Source organism: Aphelocoma coerulescens, chromosome 2 (genome assembly GCF_041296385.1).
Source record: "Aphelocoma coerulescens isolate FSJ_1873_10779 chromosome 2, UR_Acoe_1.0, whole genome shotgun sequence".
NCBI classification, from domain to species: Eukaryota; Metazoa; Chordata; class Aves; order Passeriformes; family Corvidae; genus Aphelocoma; species Aphelocoma coerulescens.
The window spans coordinates 79713803-79740526 of NC_091015.1; the positions used below are offsets into that span (position 1 = coordinate 79713803).

General features: G+C 42.3%; 1 long non-coding RNA gene across 2 annotated transcripts in view; it reads left to right on the forward strand.

The window, feature by feature from the left end:
* Nucleotides 1–26724, forward strand: part of LOC138106874 (uncharacterized) — a 41098-nt gene that overhangs the window by 10263 nt on the left and 4111 nt on the right. Inside the window, exons 1-2 of one of the 2 annotated variants that reach the window (XR_011149173.1) lie at nt 22049–22269; nt 23865–24000. This is a non-coding gene — a long non-coding RNA (uncharacterized lncRNA). Of the gene's footprint in view, nt 1–22048; nt 22270–23864; nt 24001–26724 lie in introns of those variants that run through there. The other variant, XR_011149172.1, reaches the window with a different exon arrangement.

Sequence of the window (26724 nt, forward strand, 5' to 3'; positions counted from 1 at the left end):
GTCTAGAGCAAAATCTAAAGTCAGAACTCTGTGACTGGAGGCCTGAAATTAGATTTGGGAGGTCAGGCTGATATTTTGGTCAGAGTCCAAGCTGTCCAGTATCAGCGCCGCAATACTATCACAGATATCAATGTGGCTTATGACTTCAAGTCCCAGAACCAGCAGGACCTGAAGAAGCTGTTCAGCCTCAGAAGAAACAATCCATGCCCCAAAAAATTTTCAAGTGAAGTGAAAAAAAACAATGAGAAAGTGGTCTAAAGGAAGAGCAAAAACACAAGGGTGACAAGATTGTCAGCCCGGGAAGCAGAGATCTCGAGGCACATGAACTCAGCCATCCAAGTGCTGTGTATTTCACGTGGCAGAGGAAATGGATGAGATTGGATCTGTGCTGGCTGTACAGAGTTGGATCTGGTTATAGGGGGCAACCCATGGAGAAAGCATGAAGATGCTTATTCTACTGTCTAATAAGAGGACTGTGAAGTGGCCTTTGCCCATGAGAAGCAGAAATTCAGAGTGATGTGCTCTTGTAGAGAGGCTGGTGAGTGCCAAAGACTAGTGGGTTTTGTCTCTGTACGTTAATCACAGCTTGGAGAGAGCTTGAGTGAACAGTATGTCTTGCTATACTAATTCCAGAATGAAGCATAATTTCCTTCTGCAATGCTTCCAGTCTCAGTGCACTTCATCAGAGCCACCAGTCTCTCAGATGAGCTCAGTGGGAACAGTGGCATTTCCAGCATCTGTTGAGCTGATTTTCAGCCCTCTGCTGCCAGTAGATTCTGTAGGTAACAGTGGAGACAGCAGAAATATCAGCATCAAAGGGAGGAAATTCAAAGAATGAGTATTTGAAATGGGGTTTTTAAATACAGTTAGTTTTCATGTCTGTTCACTAATCCTGTATTGCTGAGAGCTGATACTTAAACCAAGGGTCACTGAAGCAGAATAAATGGGCAAAAGTTTTTGAGCAACACCCTGAGGAAGTAGAATCTCCACTATCAACTCTGTACTGTTGGACTAAAGTGGGAGCAACTGCTCTCAAGTTTAGCTGTGAGCAAGGGTAGCTGGAAAAAAAATTTCTTTTAGGAACACAGGGTATCCACAGTGTGCAGGACTTGACTTCTGAAGTGGAGACACGGTATTGGCAGCACTGACAAGCTACAGCTATGGAGGGAGTTTTGGCCTTGCCTCAATGAGGGGAGAGCTGGGAAGAGCATCACACATGGGAACATAAGAATGGCCATTGGGCTTGAAAGGCTGAGCTCTACAATTGCTCTGAGCAAAGCTCCAGACCCACATAACCTCAGCTGCGTTCTACAGTCAGTAACTGTGGAAAGCTTATAGTTTTTGGATTGCTTTGGTGATTACCTGTGCCTGTCGCATGGCCCTGCAGCTGAATGACAAGATCACAGGACAAGCTAGCCATGGAGAAAACTGACATTATTCCTGGCGGAATATCATGCTGAGACCCTGGCTTCCTGTTGCAAAAACAGGAAATGTTTTCTTTCTGGAACAAGGATGGACTAGTTTCAGTGCTGGGGCACATTCACAAAAGTCCCTGCACCTTTACAATTGGGCAGTTTTCTGTTCCCACTGTCCCTGGAATAATAGCTAAAGAGAGAAAAAGCTTTTGAGTAGGTTCATTTTGTCTTGCCTGTAAAAGACTGAGACCCTGGGGGTTTGTATGCTTTGGTGTTTTGGCCAATCCACTCCTAAATGACCCAGCTGGTAGGACTGTTACTAGCTATTCAGAGTCACCACTCTGTAGAGTGCTTCACTGTGAATGTTTTCAGTATGGAGCTTAAATTTTCCTTTTGGATTCCCCCTGCCTCCTCCTGGAGCACTTACAAGACAACCAATCAATAGCAACATTAGGAGTAGGGATGGACAGGTGGTCCTTTCCTCAGCTTCCCAGCATTGACCTGTCAAAACTACTTGTCTAGTTTTCTGTTGTGAGCACCCCTAGGTGTGAATTGCTAAAGAGGCTTTTTATGAGCAGCAATGAAATGGATTGTTTCAGATAATTTGAAAAATTTACAATATACATTGCTAAAAGACATATGCTTTTTTCCCTTCTTTATGGTTTGCAACCTCTGGATCTTTATTATAAACAGAATTAATCTGTACTGAAAAAATGGGAATATTGTCCACTCTTCTAACTGAGGGAATCTGGAATATCATCTATTTTGCATTAGTGATTTGCATTTGTGGGATGATGATGCAGAAATTGAAAGGTTCTTGTTGAGGTATGTGCTGACGAGTTAAGTGTTTAAAACATCTCTGGGGCAATGGAGTTACCACTGCAAGCTTTGAAAGCTGTATCACAGAACAGAAATACCTACAAAGATTGAATACAGTGTATACACAAGTTCTAGGGGTTCCATTTGCTTTATTTTTTAAGCCACATATGGCTTCATTTGACCATAGTGAACGACATAAATTATTTCTTTTTATATTATTAAACATTTCAAACCATTATCCCTGCTCAAGCTTAACATATATACACTCCTGCCTCATAGGTGCTTTCACCAAGCTGAAAGTACACCCTCTTAACAAGTAAGCATGGCTCTCCAGGCAGAAGTCCAGCCCTCACAGCAAGCCTTATCCCAGGCAGGAGGAAGCAATCAACATCAAGATCTCCACCGAGCAGAGACTCACAGAGGGAAACTTGTTGCTATTTCACTCTGCAGCTGAAGAAACATACAGTAGTGGCAGGGAGCCTTGGGGCAGCTGATTTAAAGACTGATTTTGCAAGCTGTTCCTTACTATCAGGCATTCATAAAATTCATCTTGAATAACAGATTTTCCTACTGAACTCTTCAACTCTCAGCAGAACAGCATCCTGCTGACTGGACATGTTCAGACCATCTCTGGAGCTACATCAGATGGTACCAGATGCACTGAGATCCAGTGAGTAGAGTCTGGGGTTTTTTTCCCTGTCAGTTGTAAGAATCTGCTCTACTCCTTTCCTGGGAACTTTGCTAATGTGAGAAGCAAAGGCTCTCCCCAGAGAGAACCTTCCACTGCCTTCAGCTCTGTACTGAGAAAATGGGGTAGGATTAAAAGAGCACAATTGCTCCTGGGCAGTTGGTTTGTGGCCAGCCACGTGGTAGAACAGCTTGGACATAAATTTTAATTTAATGCAGGGCTGCTAATCAACATCAAACATGAGAATGTCAGTGGCTGATAAATTTAATTGGATGTTTGTTTAAGAGCATTAGAGGAAGTATGTGTTTGAAGCATCAAAGAGTAAGTCTTAGAACTGCAAACAATACTCTGGTTGCATTTTTGGGAAGGGCTGTCACCAGATCTGTGCTTTTTGGCTGCTGCAGCCATACCCTATTGCATCAGTTTCTGAGTTTGCATGGCACTTACTAAAATACACGTGTACATAAATAGGTTATAAAGCATAATATGCACGTAGGTAAATACATTTCTGAAGAATGATATTAAAAGAACATTGTCCTGGTGGGCAGCAAAGAGCTATCTAGGCACTGCAATCATCAAGGATGCCTGCCAAATCCTGATTTGCTCCTCCTGTCATCCCACCACCATGTATCGTGGGCACAGTTCTCAGCTGATCACACGCTGCATTCCTCGCAGGACCGTGAATGCAGAGAGCGGCTCTGGTGAGAAGCTGTGACTGTGGGAAGAAGCCAGTTTCTCCAAAGGAGGGTATATGTGCTCTTTCTGTCCGCAGTGGGTAGGACAAAACTTTTGAGCCATGGCAAGGAAATGTAGGTTAGGCTTCATGAAGAAAATGCAAACAGTTCTGCAAGCAGCAAAATGCTGACATAGAATTACCTGGAAAGATGGTGGAATTGCTGGTCCTGGAGCATAAAGTAAGGCAGAGCTACCTCTTTCTGCATTATGGGAAGTGAACAGACTAGATGGCTTCTATGTTCTTTCCACACATTTCCATCCCATTGACTGTGAATCCTTGTTTTCTACCTCTTTTTCACTAAGAACTGAAGTTAGAAGAGACATGACAAAGGGACAGGCATTGGTAGAAGGGGAAAGGAGCCTTTGGCAGCTGAATATGGTCCTAGAGAAAGGCATCCTTTCCCATCCTGCAAGGCACTGTGGAAGTTTTGTGGCTTTCAGTTGTTTCCAGTTGGCATTTTGTGTGTGCCCACATGCAGTCTGATGTGAAGGATTAAACATTAAATGCTTAAACTGGAATAGCAGAATATGCACTCTGAATATGTGATGTTGACCTTTCCAGAAAGCTACATCTTTCTGTGCATCAGCTGCCTTTCTGAAAGTGAGGGTAATACAGCATTTTCAGTGGGATTGCATAAGTAGGTTTGTTAATGCTTCAAAGCACTTGGATGCTGTAGGGATGTGTGGTGAGGATGAGGCCATAAGGAAATGATGAATTTTGTCCCCACAGTGGGGACTGAACAGTGCACCATAAAGAAAGCCAAGGGCTACAAGCTGAGTGACAAGAAAACAAAGTATTGAATGACTGTTGAGTAAGAGACAAACTTTCATTCCTTGTGTTGAATGAAGCAGCAACACCAGGGGAAAAGTAGTATGGAGTATTTTACTGAAGACTGTTTAATATTTCAGTCTCCTATTGCATGAGTATTAAACTGGGTGGCTTGCCTTGCCTTTCTGTGAGGAATGTAAAGCATTCCCATGCTACACGCAAGCATCTACCTTAAACTAAGAAATACAAACAACCCAAACTACAACAAAAAATTCAGCTCTGTAAATTTGATGTCTGTGGGATTTGTCAAGTGGGGGATCCCTCAGACCGGTACACAGATGAGATGACAGTAGTGGCAAGCTGCCCTTCTCCAGGCTAGTCAGTGATAGAGATCTGGGGCTCCTTTACCAGCAGTTGGACAAATGTTGATGCATAGCAGGGGAACAGTGGGATTTGGGTAGCCTGACCTTATCCCAGATTTGGGAGGGAATACACTGGAGAAGACATAGGCTTTTTTTGGTCCCATCCTTGTCCTATCCTTGTTTTCCCTGAAAAGTTTTTGGTACCTTCTTTTACTGTCTTGGGCTGTCCAACTAGACTGGATCATCTTAGACATAAATTTAAAATATTAATGACTTCTCATACCCCCATCCTGCAGAAATGGCCAAACCATTATGCTTTTTTTGTGGGAAGTGTTGGGCTTCTTACAGGCAGTTCTGTCTACAATATCCTGTCACTCTGTATGTACTTGCAGAGATGGCTTGAGACTATGAGGTAGAAACTGCAGGAAGCTTTAAAATCTCTTGCTGTAACAACTGTGGCAATCAGCAAACCTAAGTCATGCTCTGACTCCCAGATTTTCTCTGAGCTTCAGGAACAAATGTAGGGCTTCTGTCAGTCATCTAAGAATTGCTATGCATGGTGTAACTACGTGCTAGAAGAAGAGCCTATTAGGCTCTCCACCAAGATAATACTGCTTTATTTATTTTAATCATTCTATTAGTGATTAAAATTCAGGAATAAAGCTGAGTCTTGTCACAGTGCTCCTGTGAATGTACATCTTTCTGGGGAGAGCGTGGAGTGCTTTGTTCTTCATTCCTGCAGCTTGTGTCCAAACATTCCTACACCTTTATTTTGCAGGCCATGATCTGGGATGACATAAGATATCAGGCACTGCCACAGCATGTGGGAAATGCTGTGATTCCCCAAATAAAATACACTGTGCAAGGGACAGAATGCAAGGTATGGGTTCCCACATGGATGCAGCTGGCATTCAGATATGACAAAAAAGCATAATGATGGGCTCCTGTCTGATCATAGCTAGCCTTTCTTCAGCCTCTTCAGGAAAAACCTGAAAGAATGATGCAACCTCCAGTAAAACACATCTCACTTCCTCTTGCTGTCCATCTTAGGCAAATGATGCAACACCTGAGGCTGTTGACACATTGAACTGATCTCACAGCTGAGTAAGGAGGAGGCAGTCAATAAAAAGTGAGACTATGCCCACAACTCAATTCAAATGGCTTGATTTTTTTATATAGCTTCTTATGATTAAATATTATTAGATCAGCAGAAAAGAAGACCAAAAGAGATTATGTTCCCCTGGGACTCCCTAATTTTAGATTACGGAGTGAGTTAGTCAGATGAGAGACGCTTAGAATGAATAGGATCATCTTTCTGTGCATGCTTGGGAATTCCTTGCTTCAATCACAAAAAACCCCACTAATTGAGCAATGGCAAAGCAAGAGCTGAAAGTCTCATTTCAGTCAATTTCTGCCCTCACTTACCCCAGTGCAGACACATTTCTGCCTGTTGCCCAGGCTCAGCTGCAGCCAAGGACACAAGGTCATGCCAGGAAAATCTTTATGGATCCTGTTGATACTTGCACTGCAGAGCAGCCTGCCCAATTAGAGATGGAAAAATCCATATTTTAAATATTTTTTAACTGAACATTTTGCATCTAGTGCTTGAGACACTGTAATTACAACAATTTGTCACTGTCTGTAGTGCTGTTTCTCTGAAAAATAAACAGAGATCCTACAGTCTTCCAACATGTGTTGACTTTAATCAGCTTTTTCCTGATTATAACTATCATCCTCAGTAGGTATTCAGTTAATGGTCCCTCTTTCATTGTGAAGCTTGAAATAATAGTATTTGGAATATAATGAAATTAATTTCAAGGTTTCTTGCTAAACCTATTGGAACTCTTTTTTAGTTCAAACAATGATATTAATGATACTTTGGAGGGAACATGGAGTTCTTTGACATTGGACTCCAAGACTTACTGGTTAACAATAATAAAATCTCTGCAGCATGATAAAAGCTAGGCCTCTTGAAAAACATCTTCAGGAGTGGATGATTGCTCCTCTGGGAACATAACTCCAGCTCTGTCAGCAGGGCAGGGCAAAGCCATCTGTGACTGCTGCACTACCAGTGAACAAGGAGTGAAACCTAAAGCACCAGCATACATTCAAAAGCAAAATCCCATAAATCAAGTATGTGTCCACAAAAGAGGCAGGGAGAAAATGGCAAAGGTATTGAATTAGCTCCAGGATATTGTAACCCAAATCTTAATAGAAACCAAGAATTTCTAGGCCAGGTATCTTTTTGAATAGCCCAGTCTCCAAAGCAAGCCCTCAGAGTCACATTAGTGTGCATGTGAACTGCAAAGGCTTTGTCATGACAAAACCTCTCACCTGAAACAGACAGCACACACATGCTCCAGCATCTCCTCCCCGAGGATGACATGTGGAAGAATGTACAAGAGACCTTTCCCATCTCAGTCCCACCCTATTCTCTAGTAACTGCATGGTGGCTTAAGATCTGAAGCATAATAATATAATTATTTGTAACTTTATTCCCAGCAGTCACAGAAATGGTCTAGTCTCTCTCCGAATTCTCCTGTGATCACTGACACCCTGGGGCACAGAAGTTCTTGCTCTTTGTGAAGTCCTTGCCCTCTAAATTTTGTAGTCAGCACCTTTTAGAGCCATCAGGTGTCTCCTTGCCATTGTGTCTCTAGTTAGAGAGAGCAGGATTTCTACACCTTGAATCAATCATAGTTTATTATACTTTTCCTCTCCCATTTCTAGCTCCTCCTTAGAACAAGAAACACCAGGAGTTTAATCACCTAAACCTGAGCTTTTCTAGGTCTTTGACTGCCCCTGCTTTTCCTTTTTGAAAAGCATTTGGTTATTCAACAGCCATTTTTTTTAGGATAAGCAGCACTGAGCATGCTGTTGCAAGAGGCTAGCCCATTCATTTACTCATTTGTCTTACAACAATATGACCTTTTTGGATGATAAGCTTCATTTCATTGCTTATTCTTGTTTCCTTTTGACAGGAGTTGTAGATTGAGCATAAAACTTCACTGAACTATGTAGATTTTAAAAACGTGCCCGTTTTTCCTAATTTAACTGTAAGTTAAGAATTAAGAAAGAAAAATCTGGGTAGAGGGAGAAAACCAGAATTTATTTCTCATCTACCCACGTGGCAGTTTTTACTGTTCCATACAAAGTTTAAGGACTTGACCCACAGATGTATTGTCTTGATCTAACTAACGTGTATGCTTGAGATAATTAGGAGCAGAAATAGGCCATTGGAAGACCTACAGATTCTTATTTTAAATAAAATCCATGCCAACATAAAAGTCTAAGATAAACAGAAACGCCAATCTTGTTTTCTCTTCTCATAGCATTTTCCCCCTATTACCGCAGGCCGGGTTCTTACGGTATATCACCGTGTCCCGCAGCCATAGGGAGGAAGGAGGAGAGAAGATCCAGCAGGCAGGAATTGTGCAGCAAGATTGATTTCTTTAATTATTTTACAAACTCTTTTATAGACTTTTTTCTTCTTAGTCTAATTGGACAAAGGACCAGCCACCCCTTGGGGGTGATTGGCTAAAATCCTAAAACATCCATTGTCAAAATATTTTTCTACTATACCATAAACAAGACTTCCCAAGGGTTCAGGTGGCTTGGTTGTTTACATTCCCTGCTACCTCTTCTGTGAGAGAGAAAAGTCTCTCACGGACTTAGAAAATAGCAAGAAAATCCTTGCTAGCAGCATTTTTGTATCTACCTCCCCCAAACTTTTATTTCTGTAACTTGGCAATCCTGCAACAGGTAAGAAGTCACAGAGTTTGAGTCAAATTATGGCCAAACATATAAGATGCAGAATCCTGAAGACATTTAACATCACAGCATTACTAACCTTTAGTTTCATTAAGATCTAGTGGATAATTTTACTTCCAGGCTTTTGCATATAGACATGCATTTGGATGGCAGGACTTGTGATTATAACTTTGTGCTTATACAAATACTGACAGTGTATCAACCATCCCCTGGATGCTGTTTTATAGTGTCAGAAAGTTTAATGTTTATTAATCATAGGATGAAACAGAAATGTGAAAGCAGTACTGCTTCTCAGTAGCTTCTCAGTTTACTGTGCAGTACTCACAGGCTAAAATCCACCTGAAAACAGAGGAAGGCTCATACAATATTCAGGATCCAGCAGAGGTGAGAAATTACATGCACAACAAGCTTGGTAGCCTGCCTGAGTTTTGCACAATGAGGCTTGGTTCACAAGAGCTATGCCTGATGTAGGATTTAATAAGGCAAGTGAAAGGAGGGGGTGATGGAGAACCTCACCTAAACTAGATTAGGATGCTGGGCTCATACTGCTCTGCAGACTGGCACAAAGCAGAGCATTGACCAGAGCCAGCAGAAACTTGTTTCGTTGGTGGTTGCCAGGTAGCGTAAGCCTTCTGAAGGGTTTATTATCCAAGTAACAAAAGAGGAGGGTAACTTTTCACTGACACAGAAAGATTACATTGCTGAGGCTCATCTCTGCACAGCAAATTTTTTCCTGTTGTTGCTTTTTTTCTGTCTTCTTCCAAGTACAAATAGAGCATGTCAGAAATGGGAGAGGAAAAGCAAAGCTCAGCCTGTAAAAAGAGTGGAAACTTGATTTCAGAGTGATTTGAAGATATTTCAGAACTTTTCAGGGACCAGGAATCTGTAAGTGTGAGCTACTGCCTTGTCCCAGGACTGCATTTAAGATTGCTGAAGTCAGTGAAGCTGTGGAGTGGTCTCTTATCTGTGGAGAAATACGCATCCCAGAGTAAATGCTTTCACGAAATAATGGTTGGCATGTGATCTCCAAGCTCAAAGTCCCAGTTCCCCAGGGTAAGGGACATGGCCAGCATCTGTATGTTTGGCAACAGCAGGACACACATTTTTGCTGCCAATGCCACCAATGCTTACAAGGACATGAGCAAGTTCACCAGGGAAGGGAGCAGATCAAAAGAGGTTTCCCTGTTTTTTTATCAACTGCTTGCATGACCTCTTGGCCCATCTATCTCCATCAAGGATCACATTTACAGCTGCAATGATTTTTTTTTGAGCTGCCTGCTCTCAAAATGCAGCCTCCTCCTCTCAGCTATTTTCACCTTCACATAGCTCAAAGTGAGTGTTGGATGTGGTAGGGATGAGTATGGTATTTATACCTTACAAAAGTCTGGAAAAGCCCAATTGTCTTTCAGTCTTGTCCCCCAGAACACCAATATCTCAAACTGACAGCTGTTACACAAACCACATGCTTTATTCTGTCAGTCTGTGCTGGAATTACTGACCACAGCTGGACTCCTGTACTTCAGAAAGGCTTGCTCCAGAGCTTGACTGTGTGTTGGGTGAGACAGGATCTGACTGTTGTAGGAAACAGGAAGGCAGAGCAAGGCAGACACAAATGCTGAGATGGTACCAGGAGCTGGAATGGAGAAATTAGTGCCATGTCTGGGCTAGGAATGTAAACAAGAAAATTATAGCAGGAGAAATTACTATAGCAAGCTAAGTAATTATGATGCAAATCAGAAATAAAAAAACCCAACATTACTGCATTCCTCCACTAGCTGCTTTTACTTTTAGTTTTCTATCCTCCTTCTGTGGTACACAAGAGTTTCCCATAAAGAATAATTTTTACTGCCATTATCAAAATTGCTGACAAGGGAGAGCTTAACTTACAAAATAATTGCCTCTTCCTGCAGTGTCTTTGTTGTCCCACTCTGTGTAGCATCCGAGCCTGGCCACAGACTCCTGTGTAAATCCTGCTTCCAGGATTTTACTCTGCCTGGTGGCTACTCTTTCTGCCATTCAGTAGCAAGTCACAGGCACTGAATGGTCAAAAGCGGTCCATGTTGAAATTCATTCTCCTGAATGTATTATACTTGTCCTTGAAATGGTCAAAGGACTTTTGTCTTCAAAGCCCTCAAACCAGTAAGTCCATTTTGACCAAAAGGCTCTGAGGGCAAGGCTGCCTCTGGACGCTGTCAAATGACATCCGGTGCTGTGTGAGCACACCTGGCTGAGGGCTTTCATTCAGTATTGTGAATTAATCCTGGGAGCAGAAGGGCTTTTGGGGGGATGAGAGGAAGGACTTGGAATTGCTACCATTTTTTAATTTTTTTTTTTCTGCCTGCTAAGGATACTTCCTATGCAGGCTGCTTTTCACATTGTGTTTTCTTCCTCTCCCTTGGGACAAACACTGCTTTTCTTTACCCAAAGGAAGGATGTAGTTGCTTACAAACTTGGGGAAGAGGGAGGTTGCCTCTGCTGTCTTTGTTGTATTCATTTGTGGGTTTCGTAGCCTGGTTTCTTAAGATAAGCAAAACCTGAACAGTCATGTTTCTGTCTGGCTTCCTACACAATTATTCTTGAATTTGTTGACAAATTTCATTCTCACTTGATAAATGTTCTTGAGATATCAATGATACTACATTTCTCTAAGTTTTCAGGAAATAGACGGTAGTTCAGCAGGAAAGATTGTGTTAACATTCTAAGGCACAAGCTAATGAACTGATCTTTCATGGCAGAGAATCCACATGGAAAAAAATAGATGCCTGTAATTCCTCCATCTGTGGAGCCACTATAGAGAACAGGCTTATATGCCAGAGGGTGTACAAAAATTAAATATTGTATTGTCAGGATGTGAGAAGTACTAAATTATATATATATATGCAAATGGAGCATACAGGGTGTGCTTTGGAGACAGGGTGATGGTGCAGCCACTTCACTCAATGGGCAAGAGGAAACACAGCATATTCTGCAGCCCTACTTGTGCATGCAATGGACAACAACACTTCTTGGCTACAGGAAGCCTGCTGAGGAATTTGGGGAATGACTACTTACTAATCTTAATGAAGAGACTTGGGGAGGACTCTCCAGCTTTCTGACTTAGTTTTCATATTTGAAAGTGAGCTGCTCTGAGCTCTGCTGAGGGTGGTGCCAGTGCAGCATCTGTGCTATTCCCAGGCTCGGTGTTGCAAATGTTAATCAAGAGCAGCAGCATGAAGGGCAAAAGTACTAGTTGTAGAAAAGGACAGAGGGTCAAAATCACTTTTGTCATCCCCTATAAATCTCACAATTCTGCCTCTAGGACTGAAATCTAAAATTGCCAAGTGTGCAACTTCTGTGTGTAAGAGCACAAACCTTAAATTGCTAGCACTGCAGTACCCTGCACTTGAAAACCCACTGGCTGTATTTTTAACTACACTTAGGTTGCATGCTGTCAAGGGAAGTTAGAAATTCTATCTCTTTGAATTCAATGATATTGATGATGCTTTAAATATCAGTGAGGTACTTTCTCTGCAGTGTGGCGGCTTCTGGATTTTTGTGACTTTCCAGCACATGCAGATGAGGAAGCTCTGTGTGTTTGTCTATCATATACTTATCACCAGTCATTACAGAATTATCTCTCAGTATTATTGCTCTAATTTGTGGCAGCTTAGCTAAGACAGCTGGAATGTTTTAAAAACTGTTTTTCAAAAGAAAAAGGTCATTCTGGTAGAATAATCTACCAGATGTCTGTAAATAACAGTTACGATGAAGCTACTTGTGGGCTGAGGACAAGTTCTCCACTGAGACATGATAAAAACGGGAACATCTGCCACTGTCCATGCAAATGGCAGGTCCCAACTGTGTGTGACAGGGGAAGGAAGGGAAAGGCACCCTCAGAGGATGCATCTGGCTGAGGTGAAATATCATACTGTTGCAATTAATGAAAGAACAGGCACACTTGCCCTGGAGTAAATGTTCTGTGGTCTAAGATACCTTCTTTAGCAGAGTAAAATATCTGCCCTACTCTGATGCTCTTTGAATAAGACTATTAAAACCACTGGTATAGCTTAAATCTCAAGTTCAAGGCTGCTCAGTGCTTAATTGGTTGGGTCCCTTGGTCCCACAATGGCTTGTGGGAGGACTGATACAGACTTCTGTTCCCACACTAAATCCCTGATCTTGCCCCCTCAGGGATATGTGTTTATGACCCCATAGGTCACTTCAAATGAAGTACTTGACCTGAGTGATGGGACTCAGCCCTGTGGAAAATACTGCACAGGCAGCACAATGTCTGTTGGGGGAAGAAGTAAATCTTGTTGTTCCTAAATGATCACTATAGTCAATTTAAGAAGGAGTGCTTATATCCTGAAAAGTAATTGCCGTCCAATGATTTTTGCCCAGCCATGACCAAGCACTTTCTCTCTAGGAGCAGCGGTGCAGAAGCAAGGGATTGCTTGTCAGACCTCCAGCGGAGAACTGGAAGATTTGCAGAATAAATAACATCAAAAGCCTAATCAAAGTTGACTTTTTCCTAGTAACACTTCAGGATCCTACTTCATTTTTGGCTGTTTCCAGCAGCACGCAATTAGTGATCAAACCTGCCAACCTCTGAGAGCTGGACCATTTGGATGGAATAAGTGGGCTTTATTGGCTGTCTCTTGGGGACTCATTATTATGCTTACAAAAATGGACAGTACAGCACAGTCTGTATTCTCAATATATTTTACTGTAGTTCCACCATAGTCCCAGAGTCACTGCACCAATTACAGAGTCTTCTTGAGTGGTGTGGGAGTGCTAAAGGGGCCTGGGAGAAGGCTTTGCTCAAACACAATCCTTGGGTCTGGCAGTTCTTGACTTTCAGGGGGAAATGGAGTTAGAGAAGGTGGATGGGCGAGGAGAGACTTGTCTGGTGTGCCTTACACCCCTGGTACTGGCAAACAGAATCTCTGGATCCTCATGCCAGACTTGAAACCATCATGGTGTGGGACCTTTGCAAATCATCGCTTTCTGTGCCTCCCCATCACTCCCTTTGTGAAATGACCCTGGGGAATATATGACATGACAAGCTGCAAAGATTAGCCTTTGAATGCAGGTTTATGATCTCAGAATGAGACTTGCAGTCCCTGTAACATGTAATAGTGAGCAGAGTGGTGACCTGAGGTTTATTTTGTAGTTGTGTATGCGGTCTAACAGAGAAGGCTTTTATTGACATGTGCTTTGCCTTGTGGCAATTTATCCACCGGCTTAACCTTGTTGTTGAATTTTCACACATTCAGCTGCTATCTGTGTCCGACAATGGATGTCACCCAACTATTCCCCAGCTCACTGCTATGCACTAATTAGTTCAGAATACAGCTCTGGTGAAACTAAAGCCTAGTCCTATGTGGAGATGGTAAAAAGTGAGCTGAGAGAGAAGTCCAGGGGTGTGTCACAATGGGCCCTGCATCAAGGGACAAAACAGCCAGAATTTGTTTACAAAGGACTAGCATTCAGCTACTGAGGATTTAAATTCTTATGTATTGTGTAACATACTGGTGCCAACTGCTTACCTGAAAGAGCAAACAACAAAATTCAGGGGCACAGAGACATATGCAGTTTTCCTGCTCTACCTTAGAGAAAATAATTTAATGTTCCATTTAGAAAAAAACCTTTCATAAAAACGATTGCCTTGTAAAACAAGAACTTAGGGCCAGACCACCACTGGAACTACCGTGTTACATTAATATTCACTGGATTGCAAATTCAAAATGTTACATGGGTCTTTTTTACCCTCTTGTTTCAAGAGCTTTTCTCCATCTCCACAGTATACAAATTGAACATGAGAGCAATATTCAAAGTCTAATCTGTTGAGCTCAACTTACCAGTTTACCAGTGCTGAACTGATAAGCTTCACCTATTGTTTAAGATGAGTTCTTAAGTTTCAAGGAAACAATACAAGCTCACTCATACAATTGCATGAAATACCCCTTGGCCTGTGGAGACACTCCTGCTGTGTCTACTCATATTGCTTTCATCTCATCTGTTTCAATGATATTGTCACCGTTTGCAGACAGCTGATGACACCAGCTACTTATCAGTCCATTTCTGCTCTTGCTGACAGCTCAGTGTAAAGGGATGTCTGAAAAGGGATGTGCTGGTTTTCTTTGCATGTTGCACCTGCTGGAGAAGTTTAATGCACCCATACAGTTACAACACACAGCTACACACAGTACATTTAAATATTGATAGCACATTCAGACTAAAACTGCAAAATTCATTTGTTCCCATTCCTTAATTATTTCTCAAAATGCCAGGAGCTTGACTGAGCTATGAAAGTGTAAGCTTGGGATCTGCATGAAGCATTGCTGGCTTTCTCTTAGCTTCAGCAAACAAATAGAACTTGGAGTGCAATTCAGTCCTGCTGAGAGTATCGGCACAAAACATATGTGTCTTGAACACCTATTCTGAGGACTCAGCTAGGACTTAACTGGTACATTTTGTAGTAGATCCTTACTAGTCATGAATTTCACTTCAAGTGAGTACAGCTCCAAACTCAGGATTTTGTTTGTTGGATTTAGTTTGTTTTAAGACCTTTATTTTTGCTTTCAATGAGAACAAGCCGAGTTCTTTTCCCTGGCATACCAGGAGAATTGTTCTCAAATTCCCAGCGAATTATGCTGTTCAAATCCTTTAAAAATCCCGAGGTTTCCATGGTGTCACTAAAAGGAAGGCATCATTAAAAGGAATGTCATTGCTCTTGCATAAATGAGGGTAGAAATTATTCAAAGAAATTTCATTTTTACCATCTTCCATGAGCAGTGAAAAAAGACCAAGAAAGTCCTCACTTGAGTGCAGTGACCCCAGACTGCGTCTTTAGCAGTGGCAATTAGAGAAACTATCTTTTAGTTTCCTGGGTTACACTATCCTGCTGCTATTTCTGCTGCAGAGTAGAATGATGCTTTCAGATGTGAGCTCCAAAAAGAGAGGTGGACCGGATCCAGGGCACACTGAACTTCTATCCAAGTAGCACAAACCTCAAGTGCCATGCTACCCTCCCCTCAGGACAGCTGAGTGCACCTCTTTTTCCAGGCCGTGAATGTGCTGGTCCTCTACAGGTTGGCACTGAACCTAACAGGTGAGATAAAACAGGGAAAGTGCCACTCCACCCTGTGTAGCTAAATTGGGGGTTGCACTCAGCAGGCCTCTGTGCCCAGCACAGCTCCTTGGAAAACCTGTAAATTCATGGGCTTTTTTTCCAAAGGACGCCTAGAAGGCATCACTGCTGAAGGCAGTGACTGTCATGACTAGTTTAATTTGTACTTTTGCACTCTAATTCTACTAAATTTAGCACCTGTGTCTGCTGGAGGGCATTGGATATCAATGGGAAATGGAAAATAATTTCTCTGGCCTTGGAGACTAAACCTTATAATGATGACAGAATTTAGTAAATAGATACTTTTTTCCCCTCTCAGGAAAGAACCCCAAAACATTATCACAAACATCTGGAAACAGCCAATGTGTTGAATATCTGCATTCCATGTACAGCCAGTAGAACACATGGCATTACTGAATCATTTTCAGATCAAGTCCCAACCAGGATTTTACAGACTGATCCTATTAAATGCCACCTATTTGTTATCTGGAAGTAAGAACAAGGTGGGTTTTGTGGACTCTGGTAGAAAGTCAAGGTCTTTTGGTCTTTATTATCTTCTCATGCTGTACATAAGGACTGAAAATTCACTGCCAGAAGGTCCCTGTGAGCAGGAGGATAGACATGTCCTCTTCCACTATTCTCAGGGAGGACAATACAGTTAAATAGTTAAATGTTATTTTCCACACTCTCTCCAGAGACTCATAAAACTTGTCCTCTTCAGGCCTGAAGGAGTACAGTCTCCTAATAGTCTCAGAGGAATTTCAGACAGGTTGTCTCTCCCCAGGGTATGAGCCAAGTCTTAGTAACACAGTTGTTGGGGTTTTAAGAGGTCTAGTTTTTTTTCTGTTAAAGGAATTTTCCCCCATTCTGTTACTAAGATACAAATCGCTGGGTGCTTAAGAGAAGACAAAAGACCTGGCTACTCTTTCGTTTCACTTGGATGTGGGGTCAGTTCGCTCTCGGAGTTCGGAGAGAGAAGCTGCAGAGAGAGAAGCTGCCGGTTCTTTTCTTTCTGCAGAGAAAGATCCCAGGACCCCCGGCCCACCTTCCCTGTCCCGCTGGAGGCCGGGCTGTGGCCGCCCTGCCCCGCCGCTGATCCGAGCCTTCGCTGCGTTGTAGCCGTGCTCGCCCCGCCTGCCCAGACCTCCGGGGGGTTCCCCGCTTGGATACATCGCATCTGCCATCTGGGATTCGTGCTCGTCCCTGCCGCTCCAGCCTGCTGTTCCCGAGGGTCCGGCCGGACACCGGGATCAGCTGCCCAGGAGTTTGTGAAGCTTTTTTTGTCCCATCCCTCCCGGATCCCAGGGCACCGGTGCCGCATGCTCCCCGAGCTCGCTCCGGAGCGCCCCCTGCAGCCGCGGGGGAACCATCGCACCTGCCCTGCTCACCGGGAGCCGCCAGCGCCCCTGCCGGCTGCGAGCGGAACTGCACCCGAGGGGAAAGGGCCCGGCAGCCAAGAAGGCTGGGACTGGGTTTGTGATTGTTCGCTGTTACTGCCAGAGTTATTGCTGTTTGTTTGACTGGTTATACACATATAGATATATAATAGTAAAGAACTGTTATTCCTATTTCCCACATCTTTGCCTAAAAGCCCTTGATTTCAAAATTATAATAACTCGGAGGGAAAGGGGTTACATCTGCCATTCCAAGGCAGGCTTCTGCCTTCCTTAGCAGACACCTGTCTTTCAAACCAAGACAACAGTCCAAGCTGAAGATCCCTGGGATGTGTTGTGATACATCTCACTTTTCCTTGAAAAGTGAAGAAATGAAGATGAAAAAAAAATTAAAAGCTGGAAGAGGCTGCCACATTAGCTCTCAAAAAAAGCTAATTCTAATAGCCAAAAAAGGCTATTCTCTCCTTGCTGCATCCTCTCCTCCTGGACCAAGTCCCTGAGGGAGGAGATGTAGGCACATTTCTCCCCACAGATCCAAGACAAAGTGAAAGGACTCTACATCCTTTCAGCTCTCCTGTGGCTTGGTGGGACCCCTCATCTCACCAAGGAGAGTGCGTGAGGAAAAAACGGTGGGAGCTGTGCTTCCCTGGGGCTCGGTTTTGCAGATTGTTACCCAAGACTCACCATGCCAAGACACAAGGAATGAAGGGAGTCACTTCACTCTGCCTTCTAGGTCTTTGGGGAGTTCACTTTGCAAGGAACTACAGAAGTCACCTTTCCAGTACAATCCGTAGCTAAGGAACATGATTTTTCTAACTCACCACATCCTAGACCTTGACAAAAAATACAGTGTATGTGTGTGTGTGAAGCCAACAACATAATTCATACTGGCTGGATACTGAAGATCTTTTAGAAAAGAGATGTATTCTCGTTAAGATCCTGAAATCCTACACTATTCTTACTGTTTAAAGAATACAGAGGAAAGCACATGCTTCAATGTGGACTGTACTAACAGGGCTGACTGAAAGGATAGGGTGGATAGATGTAACAACTGATGTAAGGTAACTTTGTGCACTCTGTGCAGCTCTTTGGAGGCATCCAACTCTTACCTTCAGCTGTAGAAGTATGGTAGACTTCTAGCTTCAGGCATCCCTATTGGATTTAGACTAGATGCTGGGAAGGCAAGGGAGATTGGATAGTGCTCAAAATTTCCCCCACCACCAGGGATTACAAATGCCAATTGCCTATTTGGGACTTTGAGGTACTTCATGGTACTTTGATGGTACTTTGTCAGCCATAATTTATGCTTTGCTTCATCTACAGCTCAGGAAAACAGAACTTTTCTCTGTTTACTCTGGGGTTTTTTGTTTGGTTTGTTTGCATTTTTTTTTCCAGCAGTGATTCCACTATTCAGAAACCCAGTGACAACAGACTTAATTTCTCTAACTGCAAATTTCAGGTGCAAATTACTTATAACTAAGTGCCCAGAAAAAAGCCTTTCTATTGTTTTGGGGAGAGGGGGGAGGGGGAGAAATACTGCTTGAGGCAAATTCTAGAGGTGTTGGGCTTTTGTATATCCTTACAAAATAGATTAGATTCTTCAAAGTGAACAAGAAAGTTGGTGATACATTAAGTTTTCTGAGTTCCAGAAAGGAGAAGGGAAATGGTAACATCCTGATTGAAATACAACGCACTTTACTTTATCTTGAAAAAAAAAGAAAAGAAAAAGAAAAAAATCTTACTGGCACTGACCTTATATGCTGAACAAGATGAAAATGCATCCTTAAGTGGAGATGTAGACTTGAAACTCTGTTCAGCTGCCTTGTGGGCAAGCAGACTGTGACCTCGGTGTTTCAGAAAGTCTCAACAAATACTCAACCTCATTTGTTTAAAATGAGATAATGGAAAAATGGAAACCATGGCTCTTAAAACCACAAGGGAAGTTTCAAAAAAAAAAAAAAAGGACTGAACTGTGATGGGCAAAATTATAGCACTTTGTAAGAAAGTGCAAGTGGTGGGTAACAGCAGGAATGCTCCCAGATCATTCACTGTGTTATAGAAGGTGTTTTCAGGATCTGGATTATTCTTGCAAACACTAAGATTTACCAAATTATTGAGAAGACTATTACAATAAAGCTTTTGCAGTCAGGCTGTCGCGGAGGGCTGTAAGCTGGGAATTTGGCACACAAGGAAAGTGTTGCAGAAAGTATTTACCCAGGGGATACTTCTGAAATTGTTAATAAAATCTGAAAACAGAACTGTCTTGGTTTGAAAGACAGGTGTCTGCTAAGGAAGGCAGAAGCCTGCCTTGGAATGGCAGATGCAACCCCCCTTCCCTCCGAGTTATTATAATTTTGAAATCAAGGGCTTTTAGGCAAAGATGTGGGAAATAGGAATAACAGTTCTTTACTATTATATATCTATATGTGTATAACCAGTCAAACAAACAGCAATAACTCTGGCAGTAACAGCAAACAATCACAAACCCAGTCCCAGCCTTCTCGGCTGTCGGGCCCTTTCCCCTCGGGTGCAGTTCCGCTCGCAGCCGGCAGGGGCGCTGGCGGCTCCCGGTGAGCAGGGCAGGTGCGATGGTTCCCCCGCGGCTGCAGGGGGCGCTCCGGAGCGAGCTCGGGGAGCACGCGGCAGTGGTGCCCTGGGATCCCGGGGAGGGATGGGACAAAGGCTTCACAAACCCCTGGGCAGCTGATCCCGGTGTCTGGCCAGACCCTTGGGAACAGCAGGCTGGAGTGGCAGGGATGAGCACTAATCCCAGATGGCAGATGTGATGTATCCAAGCAGGGAACCCCCCGGAGGTCTGGGCAGGCAGGGCAAGCACGGCTACAATGCAGCGAAGGCTCAAATCAATGGCGGAGCAGGGCGGCTGACGAGAACAGCGTCCCTCTCCATCCAGACTCCGGGAACTGACTGTCCACACACCCAGGTGAAACAAAAGAGTAGCCAGATGCACCCCTCCTGTAGTGGCTAGCTCTTTTGTTTTTATTAAGTACCCAGCAATTTTTCCCCCAGCAACACGTATGGGGAAAATTCCTTTAAGAGAAAAAAAACCCCAGGAGAACTGAAAACCCCAACAAGAACTGACTTAAGTGTTTCAAGGAGAGGCTACAAATTGGGACATGAAATGTAAAATGTTACACAGTTTGTTCCTCACTACACAACACAACATCCTGCCAGCAGCAAACCCATTCCCCTTCTGAAAACTTTGTTACACCCTTCTTGCTGTGTGAGGTTGAAGGAGGTTCAGAAACTCAGTAAATACTGACAGTCAAATCAGTGATGGAGTCCATACACCCCCACCCCGGAAGAGCTTAAATTTCCCCAGGATATTGGATTAAATTAAAAAGAGGGTTGCAAGTACAATGGGCTTCATCAAGACCATGTCAGATACCCTGAAAGGAATAGATGTATTAATAAGAGAGAAGGAATTCACTTGTTCCCATCAACGACCTGATGGAACGCATCAACCAGAACAGCGTGAATCCCAGAAATTCCTTCTGAGGAACTGGAAATTTCCCAGGAAAATGCATAGAGAACAAGAGACCCCCAAATACCCACACTCTACAGAGTACATGTCTAAATTCATCTGCTCCCAGAGATGACATGTAACATATGGCAGCCAATCAAAACCCCATCAGAGGCTCTCAAAGTTCTTTTAAAGCCTGAGAATGTCACAACATCAATTACACTGGCTATGCAAGATGTGCTACAGATGTATGGGTTGGATTTCAACCCCGTACAACTGGTGACTCAACTTTCCCTATTTCAGGCCAGCTATCAATTTGCAGAAGGTCACTTAGGTCCATTCCAAAATATTTTTTCTTCAGCCAAACCAAATGCTGACTGTTTTGCAAAAAGGTGAAGCTGACATTAATGTTTTCCATGACAGTAGCAGCCAGCCCTCAAAATGGAAGGAATATAGATGCCTAGTATCAGTCACAACTCAGGACCCTGCACCTTACGCATGAAAAGTCTGATTTAAAGCTCACAGGAGTTTTAGGTAAATTCACTTAAAGAAAACAGCAGCCCCTGAACTTTGTCCAATTTGGACTCCATTCTTCTTGTTGTGTTTTTAAAAGAAGTAATTATTAGCTTTGTGCCATTCGTACTTTGTCCACTTTTAAGATGGTGAGGAAAAGAAATTTTATCCTAAATTTTAAAACTTACTATCCATAATTTTCTTCATATTTTAATAGAGGCCAACACTCATTAAGCATTGCACTGGTTTGCTTTGAGGTCTTGGAGCTGTGGGTACGATGCTTCATTCCCAGCAGAATGAACAACATCCTTTACATCTGCATTCACCAGCTGGATAAAGGTTTGCCCTCAAATCTGAAAATAGTGGAAGGATATGTTTAAGTATCTAAGAAGAAAGCTTTAAAATAACTGACTCCAGAACCATTTTCCCATAGCAACATGCTTTTAAAAATAATTGAGAGAGGTTAACAGAGAATTCCTGCATAATTACACAAATACATCTTCATCTTTTACCACTGGGTTCTTAATCACAAAAGTGTGTTGCAGAGAAGCTGAACGAGGCACCAGTTAATTGTCTGCTTCAGGTAGGCTTATGAAACTAAGCAGGAGCCAGTGAGGTGCCTGGTCAGGATAACAGTCTGGCACTGAATAAGCAGATCATGAGTAGGTCAACACTACTGTGAAACTAGCCTAACAATCTCCCTCCTGCCTAAAGCCCAGGAATAGTGTTAAAGCTAATAACCATACAGAGCCTTTTGTCAAAAGCCAAATGACCAGGAACACTTGATCCTTATGGAAAGGAATTGGAGATAAGAAATGTCCTGCTTAAGATAGCTGGCAGGACAGCTAAGCTGCACAACACAGGCTTTTGCCAAGGTAGGTTTGGGCTCACTGCCTATCTCATTCCAAACAACCACGAAACTGGTGGAAACCTTTGATGTTCTCCCATGACGCCGCCGTCACAAGTAGGAGCCATTTGCAACATCCACAATCACCAGTACAGACCTTTTACTTTGTAAATGCTGGCTGCTTAAAACGCATTGCCCAGCTGATGTCTTCTTGAGGAAGATGGCTGGACTCCTGTCATGACTGAAAAGAATGTTTGTTTGACACCAAACAGGTTTGCCAGCAAGACTCAGCCTCCTCCTTGCTGATTGAGTCCACCAGGATTTCCTGTTCTGCTGTCTGACCATCCATTGACCAGCTGAATGGGTAATGGGAAGCAGGGAAAGGCCACAGCAAAAGCTGCTCATGAACAATCCTTTGTTATCTCTTAATCACAAACAGAAATCTTGTATGGATGAAAGTAATTTTGTTTTTCACCATCATCCTATACAAGGTTTGTTTCTTCATGGTATTGTTTACAGTCTGCTGTTTTCTTTGGGTTTTTTAAGCCTGGGGTTTTCTGTAGCTGTTTGTTCATTTTTTAAGCCAAACATCTCCAAGCTGACTCCTTCCTTGTAACATTTCTTCTCAATCCAGGTGTAACCTCTCATTCTCTGCTTGCTGCTGGCAGCTTTTCTATCCTAGCAAAACATTTCTAACTAGATGTCTGCAGCTGCAAAGGAACTTGAGTTTCCAGATTGTCTTCTGTGTTTTCAGACTCAGCATCTTCACTGGGCAGCAGAAGGAAAAAAGCTGGGACAAGTCTGCAGTGGGTTATTTTTTGCAGTATACATGGTATGACTAATGCTTCTTACCTTTCTTTAGCTAGCTGGGTGTGTGCTGAGCAAACATCCTGGCAAGCTGCATGTGTCAGCCAGACCCTACCAGCCCAGAACAAAACTAGCTGGAATTTCACCCTTCACTTCAGATGCACCAGATCCTGAGGCTCTAGTAGTGTAAGATACAGAGCTCTTTGGATGAACAAAGGGGGCCACTTCTCTCCTTCTCTCGCTTTCTCTCTCTCTCTCTCTCTTTTTTTTTTTTTATTTCAGTAGTCCACAGACTCCTTGATTTCAAGCTGCATAAATTCAAGTAAAAAAACTCCATTATGACAGAAGTGCTTGGCATTTCCAGGGTAGTGGTTAACAGCTCAAGACAACATTGCTAGCATGCTGTAAAGTGGGTTTTGACCTTTATGGGGTAAGGTATAAATCACTGGTTATGCCTGAAGAGACAAAGTCTGCCAGACTGACCACACTGCAGAGCTGTATTTGCACAAGCTGGCTTGGGTTCCAAATAATTACAAACTATTTAACTGCAGCAGTGAAAGCCTCTTATCTTTCAAATCTTCAAATGTTGATAGAAAATACAACAAAAATATTAAATATTGTGTTATGATTTTTCCCCCAACCTCTTTTTTTCTCTTTTGTTCTTAAGACCATTATTTTGTTTCATAACAATTTTCTTGAGCAAAATCAACATGCTCTCTCCACAACTTGAACTAATTAATGCTCTTATTTCCATTTTAAGCCTTACATGCGCTGTCATATTTGGTTTGTATGTAGACAAGAAAGAACATACTCTTCTCCTTGACATTTTGAAAAAGAATTTATTCAGGAGAACTATGAGCTGAGCTGTGAGCCACAGGTGCAGCTGTCCCCTGCAGATGGGAGAGTAGATGGGCAGTGGGAGAGTATCAAGGGCTTCGCTTATTCAGATCAAATTTAGCAAGGTCTGTGCAAGGAACCCAGTAATTTCTGGAAGAGAGAAGAGTTGGAAGGGAACGGCCAGCTACTCTAACAGCAATCAGGTCTTGCAGGGTGCAAGCAGCAGTGAGTGCCAGGCAACAAATAGACAAGTGTATATGTGCCAACATCAGTGACTACACAACATGGTTTAATTGACACTTTGCCCCTTCTCAGCCTCTCCACATGTAACATCCAGTTTGGACCTGTGTTGAAGGATAGAAGAAGAGGCTCAAGTCTTGCTGTTGGACCTTGGAGCTGGCTCCCAGCCCATGTCAGCATTGGACTCAGGGCAAAATTGTTTGGATGCTAGGTGAGTCTGAGCTTGCATATACAATATAGAAGCAAACAGGGAAAGAAGAACCCCGCCTCAAGAATGCTTCTTAACCAGGTGCAAAGGGGAGAAAAAATCAAAGGCAAATATTTGATGTGCAAATAAGGTTCTTGATTATAGGTTCCATTTTTATTAAGTGTTTCAGTTAGATCCTGCAGTTTGGAAGACTTGGTGATTCATACATTTTAGACAATTAGTCTTTGAGCTGCCATCCTTACATTTGTTGGGTTACTTTCTGTAGAACATACATGTGCTTGCACAGTTAATGTGCATGCAAGGTGTAATTTATCTGTCTGAGGACTGCAGTCTGAGTCACTGAGTTCCCTCAGGGTGTCCTGATTCCTTTCCTTCAATAATCCTTCAGGAATGTCCTAGGTGCTCTTTGGTTTTTTGCTTTCCCTTTGGAAACTGAGTTATACAGTGAAAGCAATGGTAGACATCTGCATGTAGCCGCTTATGACTCCCATTATAGGTGAAAATGTACCCAACCTACTCCTGAAATAAGTATTACTATTTCAGCCTCAGAATTTCTGTTAAGAATCTGTCAGCAGCCTTAGAGGAGGTTGCAGAAAATATATGCATATATTTGCACCAAGTGGTTTTTCAACATCAGATGTTCAGCTACCATGTTATGACCAAGGGAATGTAAAATTAACGTTAGAGACTTTGGTCTTTTGAAACAGAAATCCAGCTCAAAGCCTCTTTAATTTAATTGTTCATTTAATTTCATTTATTTAGCTCCAGCATTTGAAGTCTGTTTAAAAAAAAAAAAAACATTGAAGTGACTTAATTCCTACTTGCTTTCACTGCATTCCATTGAGGCATTCAAACAAGCTGTGTGTAAAAATTATGTACACTGTAGAACTTGTCTTGTGTAAGCACTCATTAGGTTTTTGCATTGTTTTAATATATATACAGAGAAAAAAAGCTTTACATTTAAACACCACATTTAAACACCACAATGAATGCAAAATTAGGCAGTTGAAAGTCAGAAATCACACAAGGTAAAATAGCTTGTGTAAGTCTAATTTGGCTTCTCTGTGTGTTCAGGTAATGTCTGTGTGTTATACACATATACATATATATAAAGTGTATACTTGTGTATGCCCAGTGAGAAAAGCCTTTAATTACGTGACTACTTTTTTGTCTGCAGAGTGTTTGCTTTATTGAGTGAACAGGATAGACCTGCTTTACATGTGGGTCACCTTCCTGAGAAGGCAGCTCTTCCCTATATGGCACTGCCTCATTAATTGTAGAGGCAGGTGAATCACAAGTGAGGTGGGAGACTGGATGAAGAGTCACTGTTTCTCCAGAGAATTAAATTCATAACTTAGAAAGTCAACTGGCTGGCTGCTGACAGCCACAGAGGTATCTGAGAGAGCCCCTCAACACTCCTCAAGGAAATTATCAGGGCAAGGTTATGCAATTCAAGTTGCTGTTCTGAGTGAACCTCACTGATTTACATGACTGTAAAGCAGGCAGTCCATGCAGGAACTGCCCTGAATGCAGGTTGGAAGGCGAACTAATTTCTAGCTAGGATATAATCAGAGAGCTGGTGGAGGTAAACTCTTCTGCTGGCACCAGTGAGAACATCTTGGTTCAGATTGTGAATCTCTGTCTTTCTTGCTGTACAGTCATTAAGAGTCCACATCAGTACCATTGTACTCTATCATTAGCCAAATTCATAAACTTATTTTTAAAAAAAATGTAATATAACAAAGTTTGCTTTCCTTAAATCCAGGTTAACTTACTCTAATTATCTTACCTAGTTTTAATTCTTTATTAATCCAGTACTGCTTCAGCTGCTCCATCACTTTGCCCAGGAGTGATATCAGGCTTCTCTCTCTTCCTCAAAACACTATGTGATGTTATTCCAGTTGCATTTGTCTAATTTTGTGAGTGCATGCTTTAAGACTCTGGAATTTGATTTGCAAAAGCACTGCACAATCACAGTTGCCAACAGGAGCCGTGCTTCAAAAATGCGTAATGCTGCAGCATGCTCTAGAATGCTAAACTGCTGTGAGCTGCAAGTACCCAAAACATCAAGGTTTTACCTTAACCTATCTGCCTCTGAGATTACCAATATGAGAAGAAGGCAATAAACCTTCCCCTTACAGAGACACCATGAAAATAAATGCGATAGTATTTGTGAAACACTTGGATACTTCAAAAGGGAGAATTATAAGAAGTCCTGTGAGGACATTAATCATTAGTTTTTGAGAGGAGAATGGAAGACAGTGCATTAAATACGTCATGGGGCTCCATACTGAACAAGGAGAAAACAAAATATTGAAATGCTTCTCATTAAGACACGGATTCTCAATGGTATTTTAAGTGCTGAAAATCAAGCTTCTTAAGTGAGCATCTATTCTTTTTAAATTTATTTTTATTTTTACCTGAACAAAACAGGAGACCTGCAAGAAAAATTGTCAGCAATTATGTAATTATAGGTTGTAGCATAATGCACTATTTGTTAAAGTTTGCATCAGAATGCATGTGCGCTAGATCTAGGGCACAAATTGACATTGCCCAAGCAACCTTAGTTACAGCATTTACCAATGTCAGATTGCTTGACTTTGCAACACATATGATTTTTTCCAGTAATTAGTGTGCAAATAATTTCCTCTGGTTTTAAGATAATACATGAAGTCATCCACATTCCTCAGCATGCTCATATCCCTAGGAGACAGGGAATGGGAACCC